At 33.7% G+C, this 22,369-nt stretch overlaps 2 long non-coding RNA genes and 1 other non-coding gene across 6 annotated transcripts; 1 reads left to right on the top strand and 2 right to left on the bottom strand.

The window, feature by feature from the left end:
• The first annotated feature begins 8,483 nt into the window (after positions 1–8,483).
• On the top strand, positions 8,484–12,286 carry LOC148779535 (uncharacterized). 2 transcript variants are annotated; one of them, XR_016046022.1, is made up of 2 exons: positions 8,484–9,024; positions 10,794–11,410. It is a non-coding gene; the product is annotated as an uncharacterized LOC148779535 (long non-coding RNA). The 2 variants fall into 2 exon arrangements; XR_016046023.1 differs by lacking the exon at positions 10,794–11,410 and adding an exon at positions 11,776–12,286 and having other exon boundaries at positions 8,530–9,024.
• Positions 12,287–12,535: 249 nt separating this feature from the next.
• LOC105420396 (uncharacterized) lies at positions 12,536–15,849 on the bottom strand. Of its 3 annotated transcripts, none has more exons than XR_016046020.1 (3): positions 15,526–15,849; positions 12,859–12,937; positions 12,536–12,569 (listed from the first exon to the last, which is right to left on the bottom strand). It is a non-coding gene; the product is annotated as an uncharacterized LOC105420396 (long non-coding RNA). The 3 variants fall into 3 exon arrangements; XR_016046019.1 differs by having other exon boundaries at positions 12,536–12,643; XR_966563.3 differs by lacking the exon at positions 12,536–12,569 and having other exon boundaries at positions 12,705–12,937.
• Positions 15,850–20,320: 4,471 nt separating this feature from the next.
• On the bottom strand, positions 20,321–20,400 carry TRNAL-UAG (transfer RNA leucine (anticodon UAG)). Its single transcript has one exon. It is a non-coding gene; the product is annotated as a tRNA-Leu (tRNA).
• Between the last annotated feature and the right edge of the window lie 1,969 nt (positions 20,401–22,369).

A 22,369-nucleotide genomic window follows, 5' to 3' on the forward strand; every position in this document is an offset into this window, starting at 1 on the left:
ATACATTAACTTCAATGCAAGACTCTTATTTTTCACTCACAATTTTTCAAAGTAGAATAAACCCATGGATTTATGCATTTCCTGAGTCCAAGGTAACAACCATGCTAACTAGGCATCTACCTTGGTGTTGACTAAGAGAGTAGCCTCAAAGCTGCATCGTTTCCTCCTCTTTAAAAGAACTTGACCTCAAGTTCATGGTGAAGTCCTTTTATAGTTGTTCGTCAAGTTTTTTTAACTATTCTTCTAAGAGTTTGTTCAAATTCCGGCTTCCCTTTTCATCAAACAAGGCATTGTGTTTTAGTCCCACAACAAATTGTAATAGAGCCAGTGTCCCAAACATCAATAATTTCTCGAGGTAGAGTGGATGGGGTAGAGAAATCTGCAAGCTTCAACAATGATGGATCCGGTTCACCATGATATGGGTACAGATCACAAATGTTGAAGATGGGGCGAATAGACAAGTTTCGGGATAGTTGTAGATGATAGGCATTTGGACTCAGTTTCTTTGAATGCAACAAGGACCAAACTTTGTTTACTTCAGCTTGTTATAGGTACCAATTGAGAATCTTTCTTTGCAGAGATAAATCATAGTAAGATCCCCATCTTTGAATTCAACATTGCTCCTATGCATATCAACATTTGTCTTGTAGTATTGTGAGTTTTTTTGTACCTGCTTGTGTACACTTTTGATGTGTTCAATGAAGTATTATGCTTTCATACTGATTCGTCCAAAGTTAGGCAATGGCAAATGGTCCAAAACATGAAGGAGATTCCGACCATACACGATCTCAAATGTGTCCTTTTAGGATGAATGATTTTAGCACTATTGTACGCAAATTCAACTTGAGGTAGGGTGGGTTCTCTACCATTGAACTTCTCAAGAGGTTTCTAATAGTTCTATTGACAACTTTTGTTTGACCATCCGTTATTGGATGGTAGGCACTTGAAAACTATAGCCATGTACCCATAAGCTTCCAAAGGGTACATCAAAAAAGTGGCTTACACATAAGGAATGGATGTAATGTTCATTGCTAGTTATGTAACCTTACAATTTAGCGAAAGAAGAGTGTGGCCACATGAGATGAATCACTTAAATATTTTCAGTGAGATATTTTTGAAAGCCTATCAACAACAACAAATATAGAATCCAAACCATGCTAGATTCGAGATAGACCAAGAATAAAGTCCATAGAGAGGTCTTCCCAATGAAGTTTGGGTATGGGTGAGGGCTGGTACAAACCACATTTTGTGCCTTGCCTTTAAAGAAGTCGGCATATTAGGCTTTCTCTCTTCAAAGTGAGACACTTCGTGCTTTAATGAAGGCCAATAGTATCAATCGCTTACTAGTGCCTCAGTCTTTATCCCGTCCAAAATGCCCACCAAGTGCACCATTGTGTAACTCAGTGATGACTTGTAGTCGTAAGGAACTAGCAGGTAGACATAGCTGATTTTCTTTGAAAAATAGCCATTAACCAGGTTGTATGAGTTCACAACTTTCTTCTTGACAATCCTGTAAAATTCTTGAGTAAGTATGAGTCTATCGAATAATTCTTAAGCAAGAGTTCAAACCCGATAACTTTGTATGAAAGGGTGGTTAGTAGGTAAAAGTGAATTCTTGCAACCCATTTTGCATGGAGCATTCAACTTCTTTTAGTCATTGAGAAATCTTAGTCCCTCATGATCGGACTAAAGGATGAACTCCTTATTTATGAGGTAATGGTGCAAAAAACATAAAGTTTGAACAACAACATATAGCTCTACATCATAAGTGGAGTACCTTTTCTTAGCATTACTTAATTTCTCACTACAATATGCCACGAGTCTCCTTTCTTGAGTAAGGACAACACCAATACCAACATTCTCCTTACTTGAGTAAAGATAACACCAATACCAACATGTGAGGCATCACATTCCACTTGGAATGTCTTATCGAGATATAGGAATGTTAATACATGTGCTGCATTGAGCTTCGATTTCAACAATTGCCTCAATCCATTGAAAGTCATTATGTTTCAATACATCAGTCATGATGCAACTAGGCGGCTGAAATTTTCGATGAATCTTTGATAAAAATGCAGCCAGGTCATAGAAACTACGTAAATCAGTGATGTTCTGAGAGTAGGCCAATCAAGAATGGTTCAAACTTTTCCAGCATCTATTTGAATGCCATGTGCAATCACCACATAACATATGAACACCATGTGATTAGTCATGAAACAACACTGATTGAGATTAATTTACAACTTGTTCTTATGGAGAACCTCGAATACAATTTTCAAGTGCTCGAGGTGTTGCGGTTCATCCTTGCTGTAAATTAAGATCTCGTCAAAATATACAACAAAAAATATGCCCATAACCTCACTCAATACTTGGGTCATAAGTCCCATGAACGTGCTTGATGCATTGGACTATCGTAATGGCATCACAAGCTACTCATAAAGACCATCCTTTGTTTTGAATGCAATTTCCACTCATCACCCAGTTGTATCCATATTTGATGGTCACCACTTTGAAAAATCGATCATAGAGAACACATTTGCACTAACAAGCATGTCTATCATGTCACCTTGTCGAGGAATGAGAAACTTATATTTCATAGATATCTTGTTCAGATCATGATTATCAATGCACATCCTCCATGTGCCATCCTTCTTTAGTGTAAGAAGGGCTAGTACTACACAAGGACTGAGACTCTCCCTCACGAGCCCTTTCCTCATCAATTATTCTACTTCCCTTTAGAGTTTTGCATGATCAGTAGGACTCATTCGGTACCGGGGTATATTGGGTAGATTAGCTCCCGTAATGAGAGCTATTCGGTGTTGGATATCTTGAACGGTGGGAAAACCATTTGGCAGTTCTTCCGGAGCTAAGTTCTCAAACTCAGGTAGCAAACTATAAACAATGGCTAGAACTTCTTTCTCACTATTTTAATTACCATCCACTGTCACTAGGGCGTAACCGATTTTCTCCTTCCTACAACATTGCTCAAAGGATTTATAGGAGAGCAAACTGACCCGGTTGTTTGCGCGCATATCAACATGCATGTCTTTCGAAGGGTTGAGAATATACTTTATTCCATCTTTCATAAGAGAATATATTCTCAACTTTACTCCATCTTTCTGTTTATACTCGAAAATACGGACAAGAACTTCGCCCCCACCTTTTCTCTCTGAAATGATTAGCCATGGCTGCTGGAAACTAACGTTGCAAAGGCTCTTGGTTAGGGTTTCTTAGAGACTAGGGTTAGGGTTTGGTTGGAGAGAGGAATTAGGGTTTTTAGATAATATGCGACTCTCTCTCTCTCTGGGTCGAAAATTAGCATTTTTTTTATAGATAAATGTGCCCTAAAAGTTTGTGAGTTAGTTGTATGCCCCAATCAGAGGTCGACAGTTGTTTGCGCAGTACTCTACAATGTAGATCCGACATACGATTCACCGCAAATCCCGGCCCGATAGGCAAGCGACACGGGTTATATTTCCTTGAAATCATAATTTTGATGACTGAAAATTGTTATATTGGATTACAATTAACGCAATTTAGCAGTAGCTGCATTTATCATTCCATTTCACTTATAAACCTGTCATTTTATCTAAGGTCTCGTAAAATAGGTTTCAATGGGATTTTCTGGATTCTTGAGCTCGACTATGGTCTAGAGATGATTATGGTTATGTCTTGTGGTGTACTAGGATGATATGGTCCCTAGGGCTTGAGAGGCTTATCTAAGGGTCATATTATGCCTTTAACAGTTCATTTCTTATGTTTAGAGATTTAAAATTTCAAGAAAAATGTCAATCACAAAAATGAGGTGTCTACAGTTGCCCCTCTTTAGAACACATTGCCCTTCAAGGGATGGGTGGGTGGCAAAGATATAGACATTGATGGACTCATCAATGAAATGAATGAGTTAGACTATCTCATATCACCTAGGAATTTTTGCATCTGGATGGTCTGAGCATTCTCTAGGGCGCTCTCAGGCAATATATGTCACAATTGCTCTTCGTGTTCCACCATTTCACTAATTCTAAATTTTGAAGCCACTGACTGAATGAAATGGTCGGTGGAATTGAAATTGACTTCTTCATTTTAACTTCCTATCTCTCAACTTTCCTAATGAATGGGTATGATATCACAAAAAAAATGCTAGGGAAGAGGGTTCTTAAGGATTGATTTAAAGTCTTGTTCAATTTGGGTGAGTGCCGCAAGGGTGGTACCAAATCAAGGCAAACTCCAAATACTAGATATGACCCCAAAATAACAAGGGTAAAAGTCGGCTAGTGAGACGATGGGAGATAAGCATCATCATCGAGAGGGAAACAGCCTGGATCACCAGCTAAGGCCCCTAAATGACCGTTCCTTGATAAAGGACGTAGGGGTGCAGAGACAACCAGGAGTTTCGTCTAAAAGCAGCCACCCTTGTTCAACATCTCTTTTATCAAAGGAGTCTGTAAGGTGTGGGACAATTGTCATCATCTCAAGCCATAGTATCTACTCTTTTGTTTTTTAAAATATTTTGAAAACAGGGAAAAGTTTTAGAAACAAAACTAGTTGCAGGTTAAGATTTAAACCAAAATAATTGAAGTTTTTGAAAACAACGAACATAAAATTTTGAAAACATTTAAGTCAGAACGGCTCTCATAGTTGGAGTTCGAAAGTGCAAATTAAGAAATAAAAATTAAGATAAACAATTACTAAATTAAAATTTAGAATTTGAAATTAAGATAAGAAATTAAAAATTAACAATTTGAGAATTAAGAAAATAAAATTAAGAATTGAAATTAAGAAGAATTTGAAAAGAATGAGATTTTTTTAAATGACTAGTTAGCAGTTTTAGCTCATACAACCATGGAGCCAACTAAGCAGTTTAACATCATGCAAGGATAGACGTCAGTGATAGTTAATGTCATGCCAAGGACATTTGACTGAATATACCCAGTCTTTTACATCATACGGGGCTAGATGTTTGGGCTGAACTTGAAAATAACAGTTTGTCCTCATGCATGGAGCTAATTGAAATGAGTTTAACTGAAAGTGGCAGTTTGGGTTCATGATAAAACTGACTTATTATAATTTTGAAAGAGGCAGTTCGATTCATGCCAAGAATAAAGAGAATTTGAATGAAAATGGCAGTTTGGATTCATGCTAGGACTAAGGAGAATTTTGATTGAAAATGACAGCTTGGATTCATGTCAGGAATGTGGAGAATTTGACTTTGAAAGATGGTTGGTAGTTTAGAATCAAGGCACCGAGGAATACTGAAATAAGTTTTGACGAGAATGAAGAGAATGAAGTGACATGAGAGTGAGATTTGAAAGATGATATTGATTTGCCACCATGGGGCAATAAAGAAGATTTTTGGAAGTGATTTGGATATCACCATATCCAACCATCCCCACCTTGATATCAAAATTACCAGTTCATCATGCCAACATCCATCGGATAGCTTTATAAATTTTTCACTTTTCACCAAATAAGTTCTTTCATCATTCTTGTTGGAAAGATTGTGTTTCCCATCATATTTCTCCACCTCAAATAAAACAATCATATACTTAGCTACGTGTTTTTCTTCAATTGAATGCACAAACACTAGCCCTGTAGTGAACTATGCACTCTGATACCATGTGTTACGATTTAATAGCTCTCTTAAATGCATAAACATGAATCTCAAAAGATGGATCCCACCAAGAACGTGTACTTATCTAGCTAGAAACACAGTAGGTGAGAGTATGTAGGGTTTCTGTGGCCATTAAACACCTTATGAGAGCATGTAATCAATATCTAATATAGTGGATTAAAGAACTCCAGTGGGAATATGATCCAGTGGCACCAAGAGATTATAGTCCTAAGGGACTAAGAGATTGTGATCCAAGGGACCAAGAGATTATGGTTTAGAGAGGTCGAGATAGGCAATTGTTATTTGCCAATACTCAAACTTGGCTTGACGAGCTAAGCCAATCAAATTGGAAAAACCTTAAAATACATGGGCATAGAGAACAACCACTATGGGTTTATGGGTTATCTTTTGATGAGGTCGGAGTTGCACAAGAGAGTGAGACAAGGGACTCTGTGACCCTTGTATGTAATGGTCGGCCTCTAGAGACGAGAGTCAAAGCCTTATCAATGAATAATCATACAACATATGCATATGATAGCCTTATCAGGAAAGCAATACACCATTGAGGGTGCAACGTTTACATGCACGAGATATTACCCTTATGCACCATAAAGTTGTAGTTGCATCCGGTCTAGATGACCATGGGTTAAACTCTAGGTGAGAACTTTGAATCCATAGATTGGAATTATATCTCAATGCTTATTGACTGAATTTGACATCCCAATCATGAATCCATGCAAGGGTTCTTGCGTCATGAGAGTTGCTGGGTTAGTTTGAGAAACAAAGTGTGGATTATAGCCCACATAAGAAGATGAAGTGCTTCAGAATTATTAACTCCTAATTTTATAAGGATCATATTCCCATCAAAATTATTTGATTTTATTTATTTTGATGTTAATTGATTTTTAGAATAATTATTTGAATTTTTATATATCTCTAGATATTTTATTTTTACAAAATAAATTTATAAAATAAAAATATTAAAGTTTTAGGATTTAAATAATCAAATAAAAAGAAAATTTATTATCCAAATACTAAAAATCAATTTACTTATTTTAAAAATTAATATAATAAATGAGAGCCCATAGAGGCCCTTCAGTACCCCAGGGATGTGTGTGGGGCCCACTATGGGAGCCCTAGTTGGCACGCCCTACTTAAAGTGGATAATTCTCTACAATTTTTTAAATCCATTTATTTAGTATCTATTGATTTGGATCATGTCTTGTTGAGCAAGTCAATTAAAAGATGATATACTCTATGAGTCCTAAGATACTAGGATTTCTAAAAGAGATATGCTTTAAGGAGTTCAACTCCTAAAAGGATTAGAATTATGTAAAAGATATATTTACATAAATAGATACTTATCTTCTATTTGATGGGAGAAAGGTTTAGAAAACTGAAGGGCTTGCTTTATGGTTTTCAATATTTTATTTATTATTCCCAATAAAGCATTGTGTTGGTTTTATTCAATAAAAAAAATTTATTCCATATTTAGAAGATCCGAGATTGACCATTGATCATGTGCACTATTGGAGGAGGAGACCCAATGTGGGTTGTACTAAGTTTAATTGAGATAAACTTCAGGTATCTTGCTTCATGGTTTGTAATATTTTATTTCTTATTCCCTTAAAGCATTGTTTTTGGTTTTATTCAATAAAAAAAAAATTACAAATAGAGGCAGCAAGTGAGAATCAATTTATTTATTTATTATTTTCTTTTGAGTTGAATTTATTATAATTGTACCATTGTAAGTGTTTTAGTTGGTGAAAAAAAAATTAAAAATTATATACATCGTGCTAGATCTTGTTTGTCCAACTTTCACGTACGAGCTACAATAGAATAAATAAAGCATAAAACACATACCACAAGAACACAAAAATTTACTTGGTTCACCCGAGAAGCACCACATCCATGGGCACAACAAACTGAAATCTACTATACCAATAAAGGTTACATCAAAGATTTTGGGACATATATTACCTATATAACCCTCAACAAACCTCAATCAAGGAAACCCTTTTATACCTGCTTTCACGACTGGCACCACTGTCAATCTCTCATATATTATTCACAACTAAACTATTGTCTAGGAAGAGACTCATCTTTATTACATCGCTAAACTACCTAGGAAGAAAACATTAAGAACAATTGTGACTTTCTCTCACTAAAAAAAAAAACCACCTAAAATCTCCATGTGAACCGTTTCTTTACAAGAAAACAACCTCTCAATCTATAGGAGGCACCATAGTAGTATTTCTCAATTAATGTGATGCATCATAGTAATGTTTCTCTCCATAAGAAGCACTCTTCTCTCTAAAGACAGACCCTACCTCTCATGCACATGAGGCCCTTGCCCCCTTCTCTTTCTCTAGAGGAAGCCATTGTTCTTATATAGTGACCCAAACAGGGCACATCTATTCTTCCATCTATCATCTCATACATATAAGGTCAGAATTTCATACCACATAGAAAACTTCATATATTTATATATATATATATATATATATAACCAAAAGATATATCCATAAGCTCTAATCATTATGGATTTATATTTCTCTTAAGAACTTATCAATATCAATCTCAATCATGCATAATATGATATTTCTTTGTGTCAGATGATTTTGGATATCATCATCTCCAACATAAAGAAGTAGCATTGTATGATAGCCATGGAGATCACGAGGTGTGGCTATAATAGGAAAGTTAAAATTGGGAAGGGGGATAGTTATCACAAAAATCACATAAAACAATTTATTGATCTTTCGAACTTAAAAGAATAATTAACTTTTTATCTACAAATAAAAGAGTAAAACAAAAGCATTTATTTTTCAGCTGAGTACCTCAAAACTGAACAATAGATTTGAAATTGAAAATATTTAATGAGTGTAATTTGGTGAGCCGCCGAACGGCTCTTATTTGTTCTTAAAACGGCTCTTATTTGTTCTTAAAATCGAAGCACTGTAGCAATAACTAAAAATTGTGGGCACTGACACTCTCTCTCTAGCCTATGCACGGCATCTCTCCCTGTACCTAAACTCTCTCCTCGGTGAAACCATCTCTCTCTACCTAAACTCTGGCATCCCTCTCTCTCTCCCCCGTGACCCGGCTCCCACCCTCTCCAAATCCCGTGAGCCTCCTCCCATTGTCTCTCTTTGGTGAGCCTCCTCGCCTCTTTCTCTACTGTGAGCCTCATCCCTCTCTCTCTCTCCCAAGAACAACAATCAGCCTCCTCGCTCAGCAACCCTAAATCCCCAAATTCAGCAACCCTAAATCCCCAAAATCAGCAACCCTAAATCCCCAAAATCAGCAAGCCTAGATTTCGTGGACTCTGGAATCTCTCTCACTGGAAGCCTCCTCTATTCTCAGCAACTCTAACTCAACAATACTGGCTTCAATCAACCATTCACAGCAAGGTACGAATTCAATTTACTTTTGGCATGGTTTCATGGAGTTCTTCTTGAATATTTTTAGCTGCATTTTTTCAGAGCTATTACACTGTATATCATCTCTGTGTTTCATCTTTGTAAATTATTAATCCGCCAACTCTATGGACTTTTGCGATTTTACATCAAAATGGATTATGCAAATCGTACAAAATTGCATCTCGGACATGGCAGTTTAGAGATCTTTCACAGATGCAGTAATTTTTTATTTGAATATTGGGGATTTAGGTTTACATTTTTGTGGATTTAATTATGTCTTTGTCTTGTACATTTACTATGGAATTTTTACCCATATTTCTTCACCATTGTCACTCTGCAAAATCTCCATCTTGATTTGTTTTCTCTATCTCTCTCATCTTTGTTGAATCGCAATTTTTTTAAGAAGAGGCTCAAATCTGTGGAAAAAACAACTCCAAATACCAAAGTAATACATTTATGAATTTAGATTTTCATTTTATCTATATTGTGCTTATTTCCTTTACGTGACAATTTGGGGAAAGTGTTTATTTTCTCCGGCTGCATATTTTAATGTTTGGTTATATTTAAGTCCTAATTTGGAGATTTTTTTTTTTTTTAATTGTTGAATGGCATCCATTGATGTTGCTCTGTTAAGCGATTGATTTTTTGGTTTAAAATTGTCCTGTGGCATCCATTGATGTTGCACTATTAAATGATTGATTATTTTTCATTAGGTTTGTTTACTTTCAGTCATCAAGCATTTTGGTTTGTAACTGGTTTAAACAGGGTGGAATTCATGTTGCTCTATGAAGTCCTAATTTTGCGATTTGTTTTTTTTAAATTTTCGAGTGGCATTTATTGATGTTGCTCTGTTAAGTGATTGATTTTTTTTCATTAGGTTTGTTTACTTTCAATCATCAAGCATTTTGGTTTGTTAATGGTTCAAACAAGGTGGAATTGATGTCGCTATGTGAAGTCCTAATTTCGAGATTTTTTCGTTTAAAATAGTCGAGTGGCATCCATTGATGTTGCTCTGTTAAATGATTGATTTTTTTTGTCATTAGGTTTGTTTACTTTCAATCATCAAGCATTTTGGTTTGTTAATGGTTCAAACAGGGTGGAACTCACGTTGCTCTGTGAAGTCATAATTTTGAGAAATATTTTACCGAAATTGTGAAATGACATCCATTGATGTTGCTCTGTTATGTGATTGATTTTTTTCCATTAGGTTTGTTTACTTTCAATCATCAAGCATTTTGGTTTGTTACTGGTTCAAACAGGGTGGAATTCATGTTGCTCTGTGAAGTCCTAATTTGGAGATTTTTTGTTTTAAAATTGTCGAGTGGCATCCATTGCTGTTGCTTTGTTAAGTGATTGATTTTTTTTCATTAGGTTTGTTTACTTTCAATCATTAAGCATTTTTGTTTGTAACAGGTTCAAAGAATTCATGTTGCTCTGAGAAGTCCTAATTTTGAGATTTTTTGTTTTAAAATTGTCAAGTGGCATTTATTGATGTTGCTCTGTTAAGTGATTGATTGCTTTTCATTAGGTTTGTTAACTTTCAATCATCAAGCATTTTGGTTTGTTAAGTTCAAACAGGGTGGAATTGATGTTGCTCAGTGGAGTGTTATGGGCCTCATCATAGAGGTGGTGATGGTCGTTGTTGCTGTTGTGGTTATTGTTAACATTATTATTGACATATTTGCAATGAATGTTATGATGTGCTTGAAATACGTATTTATTTAGTCATTTATAGTGTGGTATTGATACGATTATTGTAGGCCGTAACAATGTCATCTGATTCTACAAGTAATCGAGGATATACAACTCGTCGATGCCAAAGTGCAGTATAGATTGTGCTAAAAAACCATCAGCAAGCCAAAATAACCCAAATAGGATGTACTATAAATGCTCTATATGTGAGTTTTTCCAATGGTGTGAATATAATACCGCCGTGGAAAATTTCAATTTAAGATGATGCAATACACGACAGTGGAATCCAATGCAAGAATCAGAAGAACGTGTCATGCTCAATCAAGAAACAAGTGTTGGCAATGATACGATACTCATTGCCATAGAGCGCATGCATCAATTCTTACTTGGTGCCTTTGAGTGTTTACAACAATTTTTGTATTTCTTGTATATAATAAATGTGTGCTTGCTTGCACTCATCTTTTTTATTTTTATAATCCTGATTAGAAACATGAGTTACTTTCTGACTTGGAATTGCTTTTTTACTAAGGGTTGCCTTTTTATTAATGTAATTATGCCCATCGTAAAATTCAACTTATTCTCCTTTTATGGAAAATGTTGTAGTTGAAAGTAACAAAAGGGTTCTTTTGGTAATGTAAACATATATTATTTTCCATGCAATTCCAATTCAAGGATATTATCTCAAGGACATTATGTATTGATTTTTTATTGTGCATTGATAGCGAGCGAGAGTTCAAGCATCTATAATTTATTTAAATGGGTGGGTTGATCATTTGAACTATGGCCAGTGCGATTGTGCCATTTATAGAGGGCTATAAAAAAAATGTGTTATAAAAGCTGAAATTCAGCCATGTGAAAGCATGTCATTCTTTCTTACTGTTAAAAGGGAGATGTCTTTTTGAGTCATTGCTCTTCAATGTCTTTTCAGTCATTGCTATTCAAAATTGTGTTGTAAATTTTCTATAGTCATTGCTATTCAAAATTGTGTTGTAAATTTTCTATATGGTCTTATATACTTCAGCCTTCATTGAGACACTTCTATTCTTATAGTGGTCATTGAGGGCTTCATTGAGACGCTTCGTTGAGGGCTTCATTGAGACGCTTCATTGAGGGCTTCATGCTTCATTGAGACGCTTCTATTTCATTGAGGGCTTCTATTTCATTGAGATCTTCATTGAGGGCTTCTTCATTGAGGGCTTCGTCATTAAGGGCTGCTTCTTCATTGAGGACTTCTATTTCATTGAGATCTTCTATTTCATTGAGGGCTTCATCGAGACGCTTCTATTTCAATGAACACTTCATTGAGCGCTTCTTCATTGAGACACTTCTATTTCATTATAGTGAAAGCTCATGCTGGTGAAAGGAATTATAGGGAGTGACATATGGACAGTAGATTTCAAAATAGACATTGTCATGTGGCCGCTTATTTGACTTAGAGCTGGTCCAAAGTGTTAATTTGAGAATTGAAACAAATCGAGAAATGTATATCCCTTTAGTAGGATTTTTTGCAAAATTACCATAATAAACATGTGAATGACATACTAGGTGTTCACTGTTAAAAGAATACCCCTGGTAAAAGAATGCCTACGTGAATAACATGCTAGGTATCCACATGTTAAAAGAATGCCTCTGTGAAAAACCTATCGTAAATCCCAAACCCAATTGGGCATTGTTGCTATTTTTTTGGTTTTTCAAGCCATATATCATACAAAACCTGTCATAAATTCTAAACCCAATTGAGCATATTTTTGGTTTTTCAAGCCATATATCATACAAAACCTGTCATAAATTCCAAACCCAATTGAGCATATTTTTGGTTTTTCAAGCCATATATCATACAAAACCTGTCATAAATTCCAAACCCAATTGGGCACTTATGCCATATGTTTGGTTTTTCAAGCCATATATCATACAAGACCTGTCACAAATTCCAAACCCAATTAGGCACTATCCCAAGATAACGAGACAGCCCCAAGATAAATCAATACAAACAATGAACACACCATGAAAAGTAAAAGATACATGGTCCCATAAGAGAAAAACATGTCCAAGGGCTCCAAAAGGAACACCCTCCAAAAGGCGTAGTATTAAGTTTACTAATAATTAACCATAAAACAAGGTAAATTCATTGACCTAAGGTAGTGCGAGCATTGTTTTCTAACTTGGAAACATCAAGTGAAATGTGAAGTCCTCCATCAATCGGTGTCTGCACCTGTATGACCATTAGTAAGTAATACAATCACAGATAGAAGTACCACAATGCTTAAATAAGGTAAATTTATGAATAAACTACACGATAAGAAATATTATTTACCTAGTCAACTTTTTATTCATAAGCATAAGAAATAATTTTTACCTACGTTGTCAACAACCACACAAGCATTAGAATTTCAATGCAAACAAATTTCTTACCATGCAAATTCAACGCAAAAAATACTATTTTACTTAATATAATGCAAATCTCTAAAGATTATTACCATTACTCAACATGTTCCACATTCTCACATGACCCATCTGAGCATCTAATATTTAAATTTAACCTAAACGACGAAAACCCATTTCAAATATTTATATTTAAAGAATTCATAGTAAAATCACATAGAGTACGAGAAATGGAGCAATAGTTCCTTCATACTTTGAACGTGCGAGAGATGGACAATTCCTGTTGTCATGTCCACTCCCTTTGCAAACTGGGCACTTTCGGGTAACTTCCTTCACTCTCGCTCTCGCTTTCTCGGCCTCTATCTCAACCTGAGATACATATCTATCGTTGGTAAGTCTCCCCTTTGTTCGTGCTCGAGAGGGCTCAAGGATATTATAGCATGCATGTCCCTCAAACTCAGCTCCGTTGCTACTGTCAGCAATCATATTCTCATTATGACTGCTGCAAGGCGTCTTAAAAGCACCATCTGGTAATACCACACCCCCAATCTTGGCCTTAACCTTTGAAAGTGTACTTAATAGTTCAGACATTATAAATGCATGGAGTTTTACACTTTCTGAAGCATGCTCTGCTAGTTCTCTAGTGACTTGATGAACGTCATTAAAACGAATTGAACGGGGTAGATCAGAGGTACTTTGAATTTGTTTCCCTTTGGCATCAAGTACAATACCTATCATCACATCTTTTGTCCACCTCTTCATTATGTAATGCGATGGGACTTCAAAAATATTATTCACCATCAAGACCCTAATCCTATGCCTACAAATCTCAAAATTAGGACTTTACAGAGCCACATCAATTCCACCCTGTTTGAACCATTAACAAACCAAAATGCTTGATGATTGAAAGTAAACAAACCTAATGAAAAGAAATCAATCACTTAACAGAGCAACATCAATAGATGCCACTCGACAATTTTAAAACAAAAAATCTCAAAATTAGGACTTCACAGATCAACATGAATTCCACCTGTTTGAACCAGTAACAAACCAAAATGCTTGATGATTGAAAGTAAACAAACCTAATGAAAACAAATCAATCACTTAACAGAGCAACATCAATGGATGCCACTCGACAATTTTAAAACAAAAAATCTCCAAATTAGGACTTCACTGAGCAACATCAATGGATGCCATTCAACAATTTCGGTAAAATATTTCTCAAAACTATGACTTCACAGAGCAACATGAATTCCTCCTTGTTTGAACCATTAACAAACCAAAATGCTTAATGATTGAATGTAAACAAACCTAATGAAAAAAAAATCAATCACTTAACAGAGCAACATCAATGGATGCCACTCAACAATTTTAAACCAAAAAATCGCCAAATTAGGACTTCACAGAGCAACATCAATTCCACCCTGTTTAAACCATTAACAAACCAAAATGCTTGATGATTGAAAGTAAACAAACCTAATGAAAAAAAATCAATCACTTAATAGAACAATATCAATGGATGCCATTCGACAATTTCGATAAAATATTTCTCCAAATTATGACTTCACATAGCAACATGAATTCCACCCTGTTTGAACCATTAACAAACCAAAATGCTTGATGATTGAAAGTAAACAAACCTAATGAAAAAAAATCAATCACTTAACAGAGCAACATCAATGGATGCCACTCGACAATTTTAAACCAAAAAATCAATCACTTAACAGAGCAACATCAATGGATGCCATTCAACAATTTAAAAACAAAAAAAATCTCCAAATTAGGACTTCACAGAACCAAACATTAAAATATGCAGGCAGAGAAAATAAACACTCTCCCCAAAATGTCACGTAAAGGAAATAAGCACAATATAGATAAAATGAAAATCTAAATTCATAACCATATTACTTTGGTATTTGGAGTTGTTTTTGCCAAAGATTTGTGCCTCTTCTTATAAAAATTCGGATTCAACAAAGATAAGAGAGATAGAAAAAACAAATCAAGATGGAGATTTTGCAGAGTGACAATGGTGATGGCAAAGCAAAGTAAATACTGGAATCGTTAGCAGAGTGACAATGATGAAGAAATATGGGTAAAAATTCCATAGTAAATGTACAAGACAAAGACATAATTAAATCCACAAAAATGTAAACCTAAATCCCCGATATTCAAATAAAAAATTACTGCATCTGTGAATGATCTCCAAACTGCCATGTCCGAGATGCAATTTTGTATGATTTGCATAATCCATTTTGATGTAAAATCGTAAAAATCCATAGATTTAGGAGTTGGCGAATTAATAATATGCAGAGATGAAACACAGAGATGATATACAGTGAAATAGCTCTGAAAAAATGCAGCTGAAAATATTCAAGAAGAACTCCATGAAACCATGCCAAGGGTAAATTGAATTCGTACCTTGCTGTGAATGGTTGATTGAAACCACTCTTTTTTATTTAGAGTTGCTGAGAATGGAAGAGGCTTTCAGTGAGAGAGATTCCAGAGTCCACGGAATCTAGGGTTGTTAAGTTTGGGGATTTAGGGTTGCTGAATTTGGGGATTTAGGGTTGCTGAGTGAGGAAGCTGATTGTTGTTCTCGGGGGAGAGAGGGATGAAGCTCACAGTAGAGAGAGAGGCGAGGAGGCTCACCAGAGAGAGAGAATGGGAGGAGGCTCACGGGAATTGGAGAGGGTGGAAGCAGGGTCACGGGGGAGAGAGAGAGGGATGCCAGAGTTTAGGTACAGAGAGATGGTTTCACCGAGGTGAGAGTTTTGGTATAGGGAGTGATTCCGTGCGCAGGCTAAAGAAAGAGCGTTAGTACGCACAGTTACTAGTTGTTTGTTGCCTTACGAAACCATAGCCGTTCGATTTTAAGAACAAATAAGAGCCGTTCGGCTCACTTTTTCTCTGTCGGCAAGATGGCGAGTTCGGCTCACTTTTTTTTCCGTAGGCAAGATGGCTCATCAAATCATTTATTTATTTATTTATATATATATATCCACGGGTATTAGTCATTTTGGATTTATATTTCTTTTAAAAACTTAACACTATCAATCTCAATCCCACATAATAATATGATATTTCTTTATGTCGGGTGATTTTGGATATCATCATCTCCAACATAAAAAAATAGTATTGTATGATCGCTATGGAGAACACGAGTTGTGGCTATACTAGGAAAGTTAAAATTGAGAAGGGAGATAAGTTATTACAAAAATCAAATAAAACAATTTATTGATCTTTCAAATTTAGAAGAATAATTAACTTTTTATCTACAAATAAAAGAGTAAAACAAAAGCATTTATTTTTCAGCTGAGTACCTCAAAACTGAACAATAGATTTGAAATTGAAAAAATTCAATGAGTCTAATTAACACGCAAAAGTTATCATTAATCAAATTACTATTTGAAAGGAATCTAAATCCCAAGTCCCGCTATCTTATTGCGGTTTGTATCTTCATTTTGGGTTCTATTTGCTTGAGGGATTTCGAACGGGTTCTCTGTACCATGGGTTCTATTTGCTTGAGGGATATCGAACCGGTTCTCTGTACCATGGGTTCATTTGTACATTTGATGGGTCTAGAACAGTGATTTTGGGTTCTATTTGCTTGAGGTATATCGAACCGGTTCTCTGTACCATGGGTTCATTTGTGCATTTGATGGGTCTAGAACAGTGATTTAAAAAAATCGGGCCAAATCGGGAACCGCCCGGTTCTACATCAAAACTGTCAGTTCTGAGCAATAAACGGCCTATACGATGTCATAAACCGGGGGGAATAGGTCACATGACATCACACTCTTCGATTAACAGTCACACATGGCAAGCCTTCAACCCTTCTGTCACATGTGGCAAGCCTTCAAGCCCACAGCATCGCAGCCCCGCATTTTCATAGGTACGTTTAATGAGGTACAACAAAATTATTTATATCACTAAATTTGATACTCATTCTTGAATGTAGGATAATTCCCATAAATTTGATATTCATTCTTGGATGTGGGATGATTCTCATAAATTTGATACTTATTCTTGGATGTGGGATAATTCTCACAAAGTGCATTAAATTAAAATAAATGTTGAATAAGTATCATTAATATTGAAAGTTAATATACTTGCTATGTGGCTTTATGGTTATCGCTTTCTCTTAATTGACCTACATCTTAGGTTTGAACCCCAGTTCAGGTGTGCTATATTATTTTATTTTTGTTGTAAAAAAATAAAAAATAAGCAACAAATATTGAACCCCAGTTCTTGCTATATTATTTTATTTTTGTTGTAAAAAAAAAAAAACACTAAGCAGAAAATAATGTTGTTAAAAATATATATATATTCCATTTGAAATTATCTCTTTCTATTAACGATCTTTTTAACTAAATTAATTCTAGAATCTAAAAAATTAAAGTGTTGTTTTGAAAATTGGTACACATTCAAATAATTTTTATATTGATAACCAAATTTTTATTTTATTTATTAATTTTGCATTATAAATCATGTAATATACTATTTTTGTTGTAAAAAAAATAAGAAATAAGCAGAAAATAGTGTTGTTAAAAAACAAATTATTTCATTTGAAATTCTATCTTTCAATTAACAATATTTTTTACTAAATTTATTCTAGAATCTAAAAAATTAAAATTTTGAAAAATTGAAGTGTTGTTTTGAAAATTGATACGCATTCAAATAATTCCTATATTGATGACCAAATTTTTATTTTATTTATTAATTTTTGCATTATAAATCATGTAATGTACTATTTTTCTTACAGTTGTCAATAATATATTTTAAATTAGATGATATTATAAAATATTTTGGATTTGATATTGTTTGTATAATAAAATATTTATAAAATGTTAACCAACAATTTTAATTTTAGTATATAATATTATAGTTAGTTAGGTTGTAATAATTTTGTATTATAGTTAGGTTGTAATAATTTGAGTCGGATTAGGGTTTTCCGTCAATTCGAGATTTTAGCGGCCATTTTGTTATCGATTTAGTCTACTTTTTATTGTAGTCTATGTATGATTGATATACTTTATCCATGATAATTTTATGATTTTTCTTTTGTGTGATGTAAATTTAATGGTTAACATAAGTTTATATAAGGAAAGAACATCTCAATATTCACAAATTGATGAAAAAAATGAAAGTTAAAAATGTAGTTCTCTCGTCTTTTATTAGATTCCCAAAAGACAACATTTATAACGAATTTTAATAATTTTTTTGGATTTTTTTAAAACTTAATCCTACTAAGTCAGACGATTCCCGATCCGAATCGTTGATTCACCGATCCAAATGGGTTTTTGAAGTACCCAAGGGCACCAATCTGTATTTTAAACCACTGGTCTAGAATGAAGAAGTCAAGCAGCCAAAGAGAGGTGGGTTGTAGAGAGAGAGAGGAGAGGAGAGGTGTGGGCAGAGGGACAAGTAGTCAATCTGGACCGCCGGTTGCCCCAATGCAAATCTCGATGAAGCCCTAATCTAGATGGCCCCCACCTTATTTGAAAGGTAAACGATATCTCTCAGGACATTCCCTTTAAAATATTACTCCGCCAATCTTTGGTGAGCGTCCAAATGGAGTTGGCGATCTCAATTTAGATAATAATCAAGATTTTGTGGATTAACTGAATTTCGATGAAAAAAAGATGGAATCCAATGAAAATCAATAGGTGTTTGTATTATATTTTACTAAATTTATATATATTTAATGGATTTTAATTAATTTTATAATTTTTGTCTTATTGTAAAATCAAATTTCTCAAAAACAATGGAATGTATAATTTAAATGTAAAAATTTTTGTATTGTAAATTAATTGTATAAAGTTATTAATTTATTTATTTTTATAAGTTTAAGTTAAAGATATTTATAATTAATAAATACAACTGATACATATATATATATATATATATATATATATATATATATATATATATATATATATATATATATATATATATAAACTTATTTCTTATAACTTACAAATGTTTAAATTATTTTTTATAAGTTATACTTTATAACTCATAATTAAAGCAATCTTTTGAGAAGTTGATTAATAAATCTAATTGACTTAAAAAATATAACAATAATTTCATATAAACTTACAATATAGTCTAGCAAGACCACAATAAAAACTTCCATTTTTAAACTTCTATGCAATCTAAGCCTAAAATCCCTCATGTCAATGTGTAACAAATATGCCCCTTTAAAACCCTTCAAACTTTATAATGAAACAATATATCTAGTTTAAATAAATTCTACATTCACGTAAACTTCTTTAAAATAAATTTTGACACAAGCTGAGTAGGTCGCACAATATATTGCTAACACAAAAATCATACATTACACTGCTCTAAAATTAATTAAAGACAAACCTATAATATAGTCTAGCAATACTACAATAAAGAACTCATATTTCAACTTCTATGCTATCCAACATACATGCCCCTTTAAACACTATAATGAGACAACATGTCTAGTTTAAATAAATTCTACATTCATGTTAAGTAGCACAACATAGTGCCACCACAAAAAAACACTTTACAATGCCCTAAGCAGTAATTTATTTAAAATTAATATTTTTTCAAAAAATTGACACAAGTTAAGCGGGTCACACAACACAACGTAAATGACACACTGCACAATTTTAAGAAGTAATTTACTTAAGATAAAAAAACCATATTTTAATGAAAATTGTCACTAATGTATTAGATATATACTGTTGGGTGACTACTTTACGAATGTAGGATGATCGTAAGTTATTTTAAAAGAATTGAGACTACTTTCATCTATTTTCATGCATAGAAATAAATTTTGAATAATATATACAATACACAAAATTCTATTAGTTTACTCTAAAGAAGAACATAGGGTATAGAGTGTACTTGGAAATAGAAAGGAAGCCTTAAGCAAGAGAGAGAGAAAAAAACGTGATATTGTAATTACAAAAAATAGTTGCTATGGTAGAGGAGTATGCTTGGAAATAGAAAATACGTGTTTAGAGAGACCAAAAATAATAATAATAATAATGTAATTGAAAAAGATGGTTGCAATGGTAGAGAAGTGTTTAAAAGAGAGAAAATAATAATAATAATGTAACTGAAAAAGATGGTAGCAATGGTAGAGAAGAGTTTAAAAGAGTGAAAATAATAATACTAATAATAATAATGTAATTTAAAAAGATGGCTGCAATGGTAGTGGAGAAGAGAAAAAAGTTACTGACAGCTGTGGGATTTGAACCCACGCCCTTTCGGACCAGAGCCTAAATCTGGCGCCTTAGACCACTCGGCCAAACTGTCTTCGACAAGTGTACATGTGAAATAAATAGTATAAAAATAACTATTTATTATTATAATTGTGAATTTCGAAATTTTATTATTTTAAGAGCAAAATGGCCTCGTAGTATTACACTAACGCCGTTATAAGGGTGTTAATGCCCCTTGCCCCTTCAACCGTGTAGCACAGGATCTCCCATCCCCCAATGAGGCTCTTAAGAACCATCTAGTATCAATACCATAGTAAGTTTTTTATTAAAATGTGATTTTTTGAAGTCCGTTAAAAATTCTGAGTTTATTAAAAAATATTAAAAAAACTGTGTTTCTTTTAAGGAGACGATATAAAGGTATATTTATCTTTTTTCAAAAAAAAAAAAAAAATTCAGAAAAACTCCTTGCATATAACTTTACTTCTCTTTATTGATTTGATAGCTTTGAAAAATTGTTTCAACGCATGCACATTACAATTTTTATTAAATTAAGAATCGTGATATAGTCAAAAAATTTCATAAACACCAATTTCCCTTAAAAGATTTTATTAAGAAAAGAACACTACAAACATTTAGAAAAATATATTCTCTTAAAACAATTGTATATCTTAAAATTGGGAAAGGTTTCTATACTTCCCCTACAACGTAGAAGATCTATGCTTCCCTTACCATCCAACCGTCCAATTTTGATCAAGAGAACCACTCACCGTTTGATCTTAGATCTGACGTCTCAATGTATTTTATTTTTAGTTTTTTTATACAAATTGTGGGGCGTACCTATAAAATATATTAAAAATAATTTTTTGATAAAATAAAATGACCAAAATACCCTTGCAACTTTTAAAGGTATTTTAGTCATTTTATTTTATTGAAAATATTTTTTTTATATTTTTCGCTAGTGCCAGTTTAATAGAGGATTGGACATCCAAAATTTGGTGTCTAAATAGTTAATAGAAAAAAATTAAAAACAAAATAATGTAGAGACGTTCCATTATGATTAGTGTCATCTAAGCCCTCTATTCAGAATGTAACGTCTCTACACTATTTTGTAGAGACGTTACATTACTCAATAATTATATGTCCTTAATATAACTCATTGTCTCTACACTATTTTGTAGAGACGGTACATTACTCAATAATTATATGTCCTTAATATAACTCATTGTTGGGTTTGGTGATAGCTAAATCACCAAACCCAAATTTTCTTCTAAAGAGTAAGGTATTATGGGAAATAGAAAATTGAATTTCGTGGGAAGCAAAAAAGTGATATATTTATAAGAAAGTAAGTGAAGGAAGACATAATATCCATCCTTTGAGGGTCGACCCTTTCGGGTTATGGGAATAGATCTCCAATATGGAGATAAATCTCCAAGAGTCCAAGAGAGAGAGATATGGCCTCCGAAAGAGATACAGTATTCCCATAAGTTTTGAGTTAATTAACTTCCACTTTTAGATAGAGAATATATTTATATTGCTCTCGAGGTTATCTTTCCGATAGCAGCATTGCGGTAGGAAAGAAGTTGATCGACGGTGTTGCACGGTCGATAGAACGTGTTTAGAAGAGAAGATCGGTGATGGTTTTTACCATGTTTAGATATAAGTATATCTCTTGTAATTTAAAATAAAGATAGGTATTATTTCTTGTAACTTAAAATTTGTAATCTTTATTGTGATAGTGGAATTCTAGTTATCGAGGCCGTGTATGTAGCCCTACGAAAGTGAACCATATAAATCGTGTATTGTTGTAGTGTGATTTTTATATTTATTTTATTTCTCTCATTCGATTTAAAATTGTATTCATCTACTTCACATTTGACCATTACGTAGAGGATATTGGATGAGATCTTGGTATTTGAGATTCCAGTCTCGCAAGTCAAGATGTTCTCGAAATCCCAACACACATCACCATTGATTTTGTACAAATCGCAAGATGAGATTTGAATACCTCCCATTTTTTTAATTTTTTTAAAAAAAGTCTCTCATCCGTACTCTACCCCTACACA

This window comes from Amborella trichopoda, chromosome 12, assembly GCF_054954075.1.
Source record: "Amborella trichopoda isolate Santa Cruz 75 chromosome 12, AtrichopodaSantaCruz75HAP2 v2.0, whole genome shotgun sequence".
Lineage (NCBI taxonomy): Eukaryota > Viridiplantae > Streptophyta > Magnoliopsida > Amborellales > Amborellaceae > Amborella > Amborella trichopoda.